This window comes from Cnephaeus nilssonii (assembly GCF_951640355.1).
Source record: "Cnephaeus nilssonii genome assembly, chromosome: 12".
In the NCBI taxonomy this organism is placed as follows: domain Eukaryota; kingdom Metazoa; phylum Chordata; class Mammalia; order Chiroptera; family Vespertilionidae; genus Cnephaeus; species Cnephaeus nilssonii.
In genome coordinates this window covers 12249097-12261052 of record NC_137083.1, presented here as the reverse complement: position 1 = coordinate 12261052, position 11956 = coordinate 12249097, and positions in this window count along the sequence as shown.

Here is an 11956-nt window from a genome sequence, read left to right as displayed (position 1 = left end):
TACAATGAAGTGATTCTTGTAGAGGAAGTTGCAACATTGTTAGACTTCCTGGTTTAGACGGAGCTTCTGCTTAAAGTGAATATTATCGGTGCAGCTGAAAGTGACAGTTTATTCTAATAGTCACCTTTCATTAGGTATTTACAATTTCTGGGAGGTCTGAGAGGGAGATTTCTCACGTTTTGTGACAATAGGCTGACTTTCTCCCAAGCATTTGAAAGAAGCAGCTTTGTAGCAGGTGACACTGTGGGGATACGGGGTAGTTGTCAAAAGGAACATAACAGGAGTGAAGGGACTCCAATGCCATATACTCTGAACCATGAAACCATATTTCCTTCAGGATTTGACGACCTCAGAACTCAGGCTGCGCATTCCATTATCTCCTAGGTACTATCTCCACAACACACCAACATCCTATAGTATTGTCCAGGCTAAACACGAAGGATTATAATAACAGTCCGCATGTATTAAGCATTTCTGTGCCAGGCACTGCCAAATGGGGCTGCCAAAGTTACTGCCACTCCTGCAGTAATTCAGGAGGCTGCCAGTCAAACCAGAAAGACTTGGGACGCTCTGAAACGTGCTTCTGCCTAAAACATGCTGTTCCTTTCTCCTCACTTAATGCTGACTCATCCTTTACATGTCTTTCTGTCATCACCCTTGACTTTCACGGTTAGATCAAATCAGTCTATCTTATGCTCTTGTTAGAACCAAATTGTGTGTGTGTGTGTGTGTGTGTGTGTGTGTGTGTGTGTGTGTGTGTTGGTAGCACCTATGACAGTTGCAATTATATTTATTTTTGTGATTTTTCTGATTAGTTTCTGTCTAACTAGATTACAGGTTCTACAATAGGAAGGCCTATAAACCAGTTGGTAATCTCCCAAGGACTGTCTCAATGCCTAGCAGCTAGTAGGCCTTCAAATGTTTGTTTGATAAATAGAGAGAATCCCGAAGAAGTGATCTTTAGTGATGGTAGTGGGGGTGGGGTGGAGGGTGGGGGCAGCCATCACAGGCCCAGTAGGCAGAGACTGCTTAATTGCTCAGGTCATACAGATGATCTTGTAGCAACTTGACATCAGGAAGAGGCTGTCTCCTTAGTTACCACTTTGCTAGGGTCATAAGCTCACTGATTTTTATTTTACCCTTGGATATATTTCCCTATTCCTTAGAACGCCCACACCAGCTCTACCAAATCATATCAAAAGAAACTTCAGAGGAGGACTTAGTTTAGCTGTTTCTGCCTTGCCATAACCCAATTCTTATAGATCTTTCCCTGTTTATAGAAATGAAAACAAGGAATCCTATATGGGTAGATTTTTTACCTTTTCTGGAAGTGACTTTTTCACCTCAGTGCTAACCTCTTCATTTCTCCAGTGTTGTTAGGACTCCTGTCACGTGGCTTTCATCCCATCAAGGGCCCTGTTCACCGATTATTTACTCAAGATTCCCGATCAATCCACAGCAACCTGGAATAACACACTCCACACTCGGATGAAATTAGCACTTCAGGGAAGAAACCGTAATGGTCTGGCTCTGGCTCTGGTAGACTGTTAATATAATAAACTGAATTCCTGGAACCAAAAATAAACTTTTCTGTGAAGAATGTGTACTTGGAATAAGGCGTACCAATACGTAGAGCACATGTTTTTCCTCAGAGAGGGTGAGACTTGCTGGCAACGTGAAATGGAGGACAGGAGAGAAACTCTATTTGCTCTACATCATTATTTCTTGCAAATACTACTTTATAACAAAGGCAATAGAAGTAAATGTCTACCCGCTATTCTGTACACCTGAAATAAATATAATATTGAATGCAACTGTAATTGAAAAAAAAATTGAAGGTAATAGAAGTTAAAGAAAGGGAATAAAATTGCCTATAATCCTACCTACAGACAACAACCCTAGCTTACATTATTATTATTATTTAATGTTTCCTTCTAGTATTTTTTTCATGCAGTTGTGATTTTTGAGTAAATGCAAACTTAAATTGTATGTTTTCCTAATTGCTGCTTCATAATTGTCAACAGATTATTGTGAATCCATTAAAATGATTATTGTGAAGACTTAAAAAATCCTGAAAAAATATGTATGATATCAACTCAACTGGTACCATAACAGGTATGACTGAATTTTGAAAGAATTCAAGGAACTAGGTTTAAATGCCCCTCTTCCATTTAGTAGTTCTTTCATCTGAGGCAGCATTTCCATCATCGGTGGCTCTGCCTGCCTGGGTCCCAGGGTGAGAATGATGAAGATGCAGGAGTGCAGACCCAGCCGAGCTGAAATGAACTTCTGTTGTTCCATCACTGACATTTTGGAATTGTTACTATAGTATATCGCAGTCCATCCTACTGATGACAGCAAGGAAAAAGCAGAAAATGGATGTTGAGAATGCATCCAAGAGTTTATCTCCTTTCATTCCTAAATAGACAGTAAAACCTGTAAGAACTTAGACGTAAGTGACATGACCACCTGATGTCCATATCTTCCTCGTGGCCTAGCTCAAAGCAGCTCCCTTTCAACTGTCCAAACACCTTTCATTACATCACCACCCTTCCTTGGCTCACAGCATTTGTTCTGAATCTTCTCTTCCCTTGTCCATCTCTTCCCATTTACTATTAATTTTTCATACAGGTGCCTCCCTGGTACTTTGCTTCTTCTTTATAAGCCCAGTACCTCTCAAGGATAATACCACAGCCCTGGCCAGTTTGCCGCAGTGGTTAAAGCATTGGCCTATGGACCAAAGGGTCTTGGGTTTGATTCCCGGTCAAGGGCACATACCCTGGTTGCAGGTTTGATCCCCCGCCCGGTGGGGGATGTGCAAGAGCCAACCAATTGCTGTATCTCTATCTCCTTCACAATGATCTCTCTCTCTCTCTCTCTCTCTCTCTCTCTCTCTCTCTCTCTCTTTCTCTCCCTCCCTCCCTCCCTCCCTCTCTCCCCTCCCCCCTTCCTTCCTCCCTTCCTTTCACTCTGTCTGAAAATCAAGCTGGAAAATACCCTCAGGTGATGATTTAAAAAAAAAAGGATTATACCTCAACACCTGTATAAGCATCCTTTCTGATCTTCCAGCTTCCACTCAAATCTATTGGCTCAGAATTGTCAGCATGCTCCTCTTCATTTATGATTTTCATGACACAATTCTACTGCTTGAAAAATAGCACTCAAAGGCCCTTATTATCTGTCTTGTCCTCTGCAAGCTCATAGCTCATTAGTTGAAAAAAAGATATTCTGTTGCAGGTCCTTGTGAGGCCAAGCTTATTCACCATACCTAATGCTAAGGTCTGATGGAAGCTGGTCAATATCTTACCCATCCTTGCCTTCTTACCCAGAAAATACCAATCATAATTTCACTGTTAACCTTTCACTTATGATTCAGGATCACTACTTCTTACACTAATTATTGAAGTGATGCAATGATGACCTAGAGAATGATTGAGATGTGTAAAGTCATCTGCCCTGATGGGAACTGACTCCTGAGTTATGTATTTAAAAAATAATAAAACAATAATAACAAGAATTTATTGAACTTTGACCATGTTCCAGGCACTATTCTAAGTGTTTAATCCTCACTTAATCCTAACAGTCCTATGAGGAAGGTATCATTATCGTTTGCATTATCGAGATGAGAAACTGAGCTGGCAAAAGTCAGGGAACACACAAATGTTCTATTCCTAGCAGCATTATTCATGATAGTCCTGACATGGAAACAATGCAAATGTTCATCAACTGATGAAAGGATAACAAACTGTGGAATACCTACACAATGGAATATTACTTAACCATACAATGGATTCAAGTACTGATAATACATCACAACATGGATGAAACTGAAGAAACCTTATGCTAAGTTCAAGAAACCAGTCACAAAAGACCACATATTGTATGATTCCATTTATAGGAAACTAGAGGCTCGATGCATGAAGATTCATGCAAGAATGGGCCTTCCTTCCCCTGGCTGCTGGCACCACCTTCGCTCTGGCCAGAGCCACCTTTCCCCTCTAGCCCGGAGCCGCCTTTCGGCCTTCCCATGCTGCCCAGAGACCCGGAGCGGCTGGGGTGGTGCAGAACACCTGCATTGTCACCATGGCGATGATGCAAGCATTCCGGCCACTTGGCGCCTGCATATGCAAATTAACCCACCATCTTCGTTGGGTTAATTTGCATACTCACTCCTGATTGGCTGGTGGGCATCGTAAAGGTATGGTCAATTAGCATGTTACTCTTTTATTAGGTAGATATCCAGAATAGATAACGCCGTACACACAGACTGCAGATTTGTGGTTGTCAGGGGCCAGGGCCAGGGAGAATGAGAAGAAACTGCATAATGAGTCTAGGGGTTTACTTTGAGTAATGCAGATGTTTTGGAACTAGATAGAGGTGGTGGTTGCACAACACTGTGAACATTCTAAATGCCACTGAATCATCATTTTTTAAAAGTCAGGGGAGAGGGAAAAAGAAGTCAACATTTTAAAAATGCTGCCCAGACAATCAGTTCATAAAAGAAAGAACATTATTTTTACAAGGAAGGCATCGATGGTCATTGGGAGTAGTTGTTATGGAGGACGAAGGCAGATTGTATTATTATTATTATTATTTTTTGTATGAAGTAAGATTAAGTGTACCCTGGGCAAGACCAAAGCAGCAGAGCTAGGAGAAAAGCATATGAACTTTGTGACATCCTTTTTGACTGTACAGAGAGACCTTTTGTGTTTAATTTTATTTTTTTCTGGGTTTTAGGAAGCTGGGATTATTAAATAATCAATCCTTCAATACACAGTTCACACATTTAAATCCTTGTATACACATTTCAAATTGCACAGGAACAGCTTGAAGGCCAAGAATGGTTCCTCTCTCCCTTGGGTCCCTGCTGCTTCCGCAGGCCATGCTGTGCACACCAAAGGCTGGCAGCACATTTCCATTCATTGCAGCTGGTCTGCCCTCCGAACTAATGCAGCTGCATGAGCTCTCTGCCCATTTTTTAAAAAAAATCTATTTCAGAGAGAGGAAGGGAGAGGGAGAGAGATAGAGAAACAATGATGAGAAAGAAACAATGATTGGCTACTTCCTGCATGCCCCCTACTGGGTATTGAGTCCAAAACCAGGCATGTGCTCTGACTGGGAATGGAACCATGACCTCGTAGTCCATGGGATGATGCTCAACCAACTGAGCCACACCAGCCAGGCTCCCTGCCCATTCTTTAGTGAAAACAAATGAGTTTCACAAAAGCCAGAACATTCTGGAGTTGTCATTCCCAAACTTGCACAGCAGAGAATTGCCCTTGCTGCCTAGAGCTGCCAGGCTCTGTGCAGTGTGGGCTCTGCCATAGACAAGGGAAAATGGGAGTGACATGGACCTCTCATTAGTATATCTGACCCCAGACCTTTGGGCTCCTGGATCTGTCCTGAGCGCCCTCAGAATGACCCAACTCGTCAAGTGCACTGAGAAATTCTAGGGCTTGGTGCCAAGTTCCAACTTCTGAAACACCTGGATGAGAGACTCACTTCTTACTAAGGAGTCTGAGAACCACATATTAGAAATCAAGATTCAGCAAGTAACTCCCTGAGGACAGCCATCCTCAGCTTCCTGCATACTCGTTATTCATTATTCATTTTTGTTTCGCGTTTTTAAAGTGCTTTTATGTTGTTTCCTAAAATGACACCTTTCTAAGGTTTTCTCCAGGGACTGCCTTCAAGCTTCAGGTAACAACGTTTGCATACATGTATTTCTGCAGTATTTATCACTCCTCCAGTAAAGAAGGGCTAGTGAGTGACAGAGCAGGATTACAACCTAGTCCAACACTATCCCTCACATCAAGGTGTCTCCACGCCTCCACCTTGAAGGGTGTAGGGCTCCCTGGACCATTCAGTGGGACAGGTCCCTTGTACTCCCATAGCCTCCTTCCTACGAACTGATCAGAATAATGCACATCTATTGGCAACAATTTGCTCATCTGGATAAAGCTGAGGTGTCAAAAAAAAAAAAAAAAAAAAAAAAGAGGAAGGATTAGCCAGGAGCCACGAATTTAATAGAACGGATGCCCAAATATCTCCAGAGGGTTGTGATGCATTGCACTCAGTAGATAATAGTCTTACTGGATGTAAATAGACAAACAACCTAACGTCATTTTTCCAGGAACAAAAACCCTGACCAGCTTTCCAGAATCATAGGGTGTTTCCGAGTCTCAACACCACGCCCTTCACTGCTGCCACAACACACAGCTAAAGTGCTTTAGCTGGAAGCTTCTTACTCAGAAGGGATTAACAGAAAATGGTGGCTCCATAAACACAAACACCTAAGGTCCTGTCTTTTCCTTTTGTGGATACATATTCCCATTGCTTTTCTACACACGTTTCTCATCTTGAGAAAGATTTCATGAACATAAGGTAGAAAATTCTGACTTAGACTTTAGGTATGGTTCTAACTCTGGACAATCCACCCAATTTCCCTGGGTTTAGGACTCCAGATTTAGAAAAAAAATAACATTCTCAGTTTTAAGCACTAATGATAACAACCAATTATTGATTATATTATGTCCCACCTGCGTGGCAGGTACTATCAGTCCCATTTTACAGTTGAGGGGATTGAGGCTCAGAGAGGTCTGGTGGCCTGCCCAGTGTCACGGAGACGGAAGGAGACAAAGTGAGCATTTGAGCCTGGGGCTCTCTGAATCCGTAGCCTGACATCATGTTGCTACACCCCAGCAGTGACAACTTTGATGCAAGTATAGTGACCGACCCTGATGGTTTCAAAGGACAAAAGGAAATTCGAGAAGCTGGATTAGCAATGTTATCTTTAGGATGGGATTTTTTTTAATATATATTTTATTGATTTTTCACAGAGACAAAGGGAGAGGGATAGAGAGCTAGAAACATCGATGCGAGAGATACATCGACCAGCTGCCTCCTGCACACTCCCCACCGGGGATGTGCCCGCAACCAATGTACATGCCCTTGACTGGAATCGAACCTGGGACCTTTCAGTCCGCAGACTGACGCTCTACCCACTGAGCCAAACCGGTTTCGGCTAGGATGGGATTTTTGCTACTTTGCAGGAGGCAAAGGGTGGTTAGTAGGAGAAGCAGGGAATTTAGAGTCAAACTAGATGTGAATCCCATGGTCAAGTTACATAGTCTCCTAGCATTGTATTGTTTTCCTTTGTAACTTTACCAAAATTGTAATTTTATATTTATTTGTATGATTAATTGATCTACCTTCCCCTACATACTCCAAGAAATTTGAGGGCCAGGGTCTTTGCTAACCTTTTTATCCCCGGGACCCAATACAGAGCTTGGCACACAGTGAGTGCTCAATAAACATTTGTTAAACAAATAGATGAAAAGAGCAAGGAAGGAAGACAGCAAGGGAGGGAGTGAAGAGGAGAGAGGTGAGGAAAGGCAAGGCTCACTTTAGTGTGTGGAGAGAGACTAGGGTAAAAGGAAAGGCATGAATAATCATATCTATATATATAAAAGGCTAATATGCAAAGTGTCCTTTGGGGAGTTCGACCGGGAGATCGGGAGTTTGATCGCTCGCTATGACGTGTGCTGACCACCAGGAGGCGGCGCAGAACAAAAGAAGGCCCCGGCCGGCAGCCAGAAGGCCCCAATCGGCCCTGATCACCGGCCAGGCCTAGGGACCCTACCCATGCAGGAATTTCTTGCACCAGGCCTCTAGTATATCAATAAATTTTACTCTGTCTACTTCTTATACATTTTAATTTTGGTGGTTTTCATATATATGGGATCATACTACATATACTAAACAGCAATTGTTTTTTTTTTATATGTAATGGTAATATATAGCTACTGTGTCAGTTATCTATTGCTGCATAAGAAATTATACCAAAATTTAGGGACTTAAAGCAACAAGACATTTATTATCTCACAGTTTCTGTGCAAGAGTTTTAGATGCACTTACCTAGGTGACTCTGGCTCCTAGTCTCTCATGAGGTTGCAGTCAAGCTGTTGGCTGGGGCTGTGGTCTCATTGGAACACTTGCCTGGGAGTGAGGTGGGAATCTCATGTGGTGTTGGCAGCCATCTGGGCCTCTCTGAAAGGTTGCTTGAGGACATGGCAGCTGGCTTTCCCCAGGGTGAGAGACCTAAGAGAGAGTGTATTCAAGATGGAAACTAAATCCTTTTTATAGCCTAATCTCATTCCTTCTGTCATATTCTCTTCATTAGGAGAGAGTCAGTAAATCCAGCCCCACTCAAGGAGTAGGAATTACACAAGAGCATCAGTGTTATTAAGCAGGGATCATTGGGGCCATCAGAGACTGCCTATCTGATTCTTTTTAATTATAGCACAGCATTCCAAAGTTTGAATGGGCTATAATTTTTTTAACTATCAGCCATGATTTCTCATTTATTTTCTTTAATTTTCTTTCCACTCCCTACCTTTTGTTTGATTGGTTCTATTTTTTTTCTCCAGTGTTTTAAAAAGTACACTAGTATATTGTGCCCTGGCCAGCGTGCCTCTATGGTTAGAGCATCAGCCCAAGCACCAAAGGATCAAAGGTTCGATACCCAGTCAAGAGCATTTACCTGGGTTGCAGGTTCAATCCCAGGCTCTGGGGAGGGCACTTGTGGGAGGCAACTGATTAATGTGTCTCTTTCACATCCCTGTTTCTCTCTCTCCCCTCCCACCCCCATCCCTCTCCCTCCATCTTTCCCTCCCTCCCACTCTCTAAAAATCAATGGGAAAAATATACTTGAGTGAGGATTAACAAAACAAAAAACTTATACTCCTTGTATGGAGTAACTAACATTTTTTGCCAGGATCTATAACTTGCTGCATTAGCAAGATAAGATAAGATTCTCAGCATGCTTTTACACCGGTCTTACATCTTCATTTTCTTAAAATCATTTGAACTCTTGGGTCTAGATCAGTGCTGTCCGATATGGTTGCACTAGACACATGGAGCTATTGAGCACTTAAAATGTGGCTGGTCTGAACCGAGAAGAGCTTTATGTATAAAATACACACTGGAGCCCTGGTTGGTGTGGCTCAGTTGGTTGGACATCGTTCTATGCACTGAGGGATTGCTGGTTTACCGATCAGGGCACATACCCAAGTGCAAGACGTGCAGCTGATGATGTTTCTCTCTTCTCCCTTCCTCCCTCTCTCTCTCTAAATCGATAAACTATTCTTTAAAAATAAATAAAAGAAAATGAAATACGTACTGGATTTCAAAGACATCATGAAAAAAAGGTAAAATATATTGTTAATGATTTTTATACTGATTACATGACTGATTCTGATGTGCAGCCAAGGTTGAGAACCACTGCCGGCTTTAAAATTCACAACAGTAGAAGAGGAAGAGGAAATGAGTACTTCTTATCAATAGCAAACATACCTATATTATCTGAAAATCAGAACTAACTAGTGAATAAACATTTACCCTTTTAAAATAAATATAAAAAAAACACACCTAACTTACAATAGGACTGTAGACATGCTGGTTAGCTGGTTAAAGCGTGTTTGTGCTGAGGAATAGAAGATAGCAAGAGTCTGCCATGGCCTTTTCAAATGATTTAATATTAAGTTCTAAACCAGAGCAAAGATTCGTTAACGTAAACCTGGCCCCTACTGATATTTATTTATTTATTTTATTGATTTTTTTTTACAAAGAGGAAGGGAGAGGGAGAGAGAGTTAGAAACATCGATGAGAGAGAAACATCGATCAGCTGCCTCCTGCACACCCCCTACCGGGGATGTACCTGCAACCAAGGTACATGCCCTTGACCAGAATCGAACCCGGGACACTTGAGCCCGCAGGCCAATGCTCTATCCACTGAGCCAAACCGGTTAGGGCCCTACTGATTTTATAACTATGACTTGAGTCACCAGATTTCAAACCTTGAAGGGTTTTCTTTATGAGGGTGTCGCCTTCTCTCTGTTCACGTGATGGATGCTGCTTCAAGACTGAGGGCACTTGGTAACCTGGAGACCAAGTGCTAAGAAAGCCTAACTCAGACCCGGTTTTCAGAAAATGCTTAGACAAACAGAAAAATATTCAGACTCTAGTTTTACAGTGCCTGCCACTTTTTTGAAGGGAGGAGGTGGTGGAGAGAGGTTCTATAGTAGCTAATTACCAAAGGGGATTTAATGAACAGTCACTTGTTTGTGTGCAAATTAACCAAGTAACATTCCTTAGAGATGACAAGAGTCTTGGAAGTTTTGCCAGAAACCAACACTCAGTTCTATAATGAGCGAGAAACTAAACCACTTACAGGACTGAGACCAATAATCAAACACAGACTGTAGGGAGAGGCTATAGGGTTAAGCCTCGGACCTCTTAGCATAATTAAGCTTGACCTTATGACGCTCCCTAGATCTTATATGGGTAGCTAATAGGCTGTGGGAGATGCAGCAAGTGCTGCCAAAACAAGTGAAACTCACAAGAACATTGTAACTATGGTGACCACTACCTTGTTTGCCTCTGGCTGTAAAATAAAGGCTCAGCTTGCTGTCTGGATCTTTTCTTTTCTTTTCTTTTTTTTTTAAATTTCTTTATTGATTAAGGTATCACATATTTGTCCTCATGCCCCCATTCCCATCCCACACCCTCCGTCTGGATCTTTTCTCTGTGGCCTCATCCAGGCACAGGAGATCCACCTAGAACCAGCTTATTCTCTTTGTCTTTTCTTCAATCTTTCACCGCCCTCCCTCAGGCTCGCCAAACCCTTGGCTGTGCTGGCACGGCACAACAGATGACATACCAGTAATGAAATGCCACAGCAGTTAATTAAATCTTGTGGTACTGATCACTGTGTTTTGTTTGTGTGTTTCTGTTTTTTAAATATATTTTCATTGATTTCAGAAAAGAAGGGAGAGGTCAAGAGAGAGAGATAGAAACATCAATGATGAGATTTGAAGATGGCAGCATTGGTAAACCCCTGTACTCGCTGCTTCTCACAACCACATCAAAATCCACATCAAAATTACAACTAAAATACAGAACAACCATCATCCACAACCACTGGAAAGCTGGCTGAATGGAAGTCTGACAACTAGAGAAGTAAAGAAGAAAGCACACTGAGACTGGTAGGAGGTGCAGAAGAGGTGCAGAATGGGTTGGTCCAGCACCCACATGTGATGTTTTCTTAATCGGGAGGGAGATCATCTCTGCAAGGCCTCCTGGAGGAGCAAGAGGTCCCTGCCTCACACCAGCCCCCCAGCCCAGGCTCCCAGAGCTGGGAAAAGAAGTCTCTACGGGCAGTAAGAACTATGGACTGTAAAAACCAGTGCATATTGGGGCTCAGTGACACAGAGGCTGCTGGAGACCCAGCTGTTCCTCTTAAAAGGCCAGCACCACAAACTGAACTTACAAGGTCCTGCTTTCTCTGAGCTTCAGCACCAGGGCGAGACTCTGGGGGACACAGACACATGTGAGGAGGAACTGGATTGTCTGGCATGGGGGCAGGAACTCTGGGGGTGGCATTCTCCCAAACGGAGGTGCTCACAGGGATCATCATTCCTATGTTGGGACCTCAGGGTGGCAGGGCTGACTGGCAGCCATTTCTGTTTGCTCCATCCTGGTGATTCCCTAGACCAGTGGTCAGCAAACTCATTAGTCAACAGAGCCAAATATCAACAGTACAACGATTGAAATTTCTTTTGAGAGCCAAATTTTTTAAACTTAAACTTCTTCTAACGCCTCTTCTTCAAAATATACTTGCCCAGGCCATGGTATTTTGTGGAAGAGCCACACTCAAGGGGCCAAAGAGCCTCATGTGGCTTGTGAGCCACAGTTTGCCGACCACGGCCCTAGACCCTGCCTCATCCAATTTACAACCCCACCCAAGCTGCATGCAGCAGCTTTTTCATATGAATGTCTGGCCCTTACTCAGGCTAAAATCTGCCAAACAAGCTGCAGCTGGGTCAGGGAGCCCCAAACCTATCAATAAAAGGCCCAAGAACTGACACCAGCACCAGTCTGCCTTGCTTCACAGCTG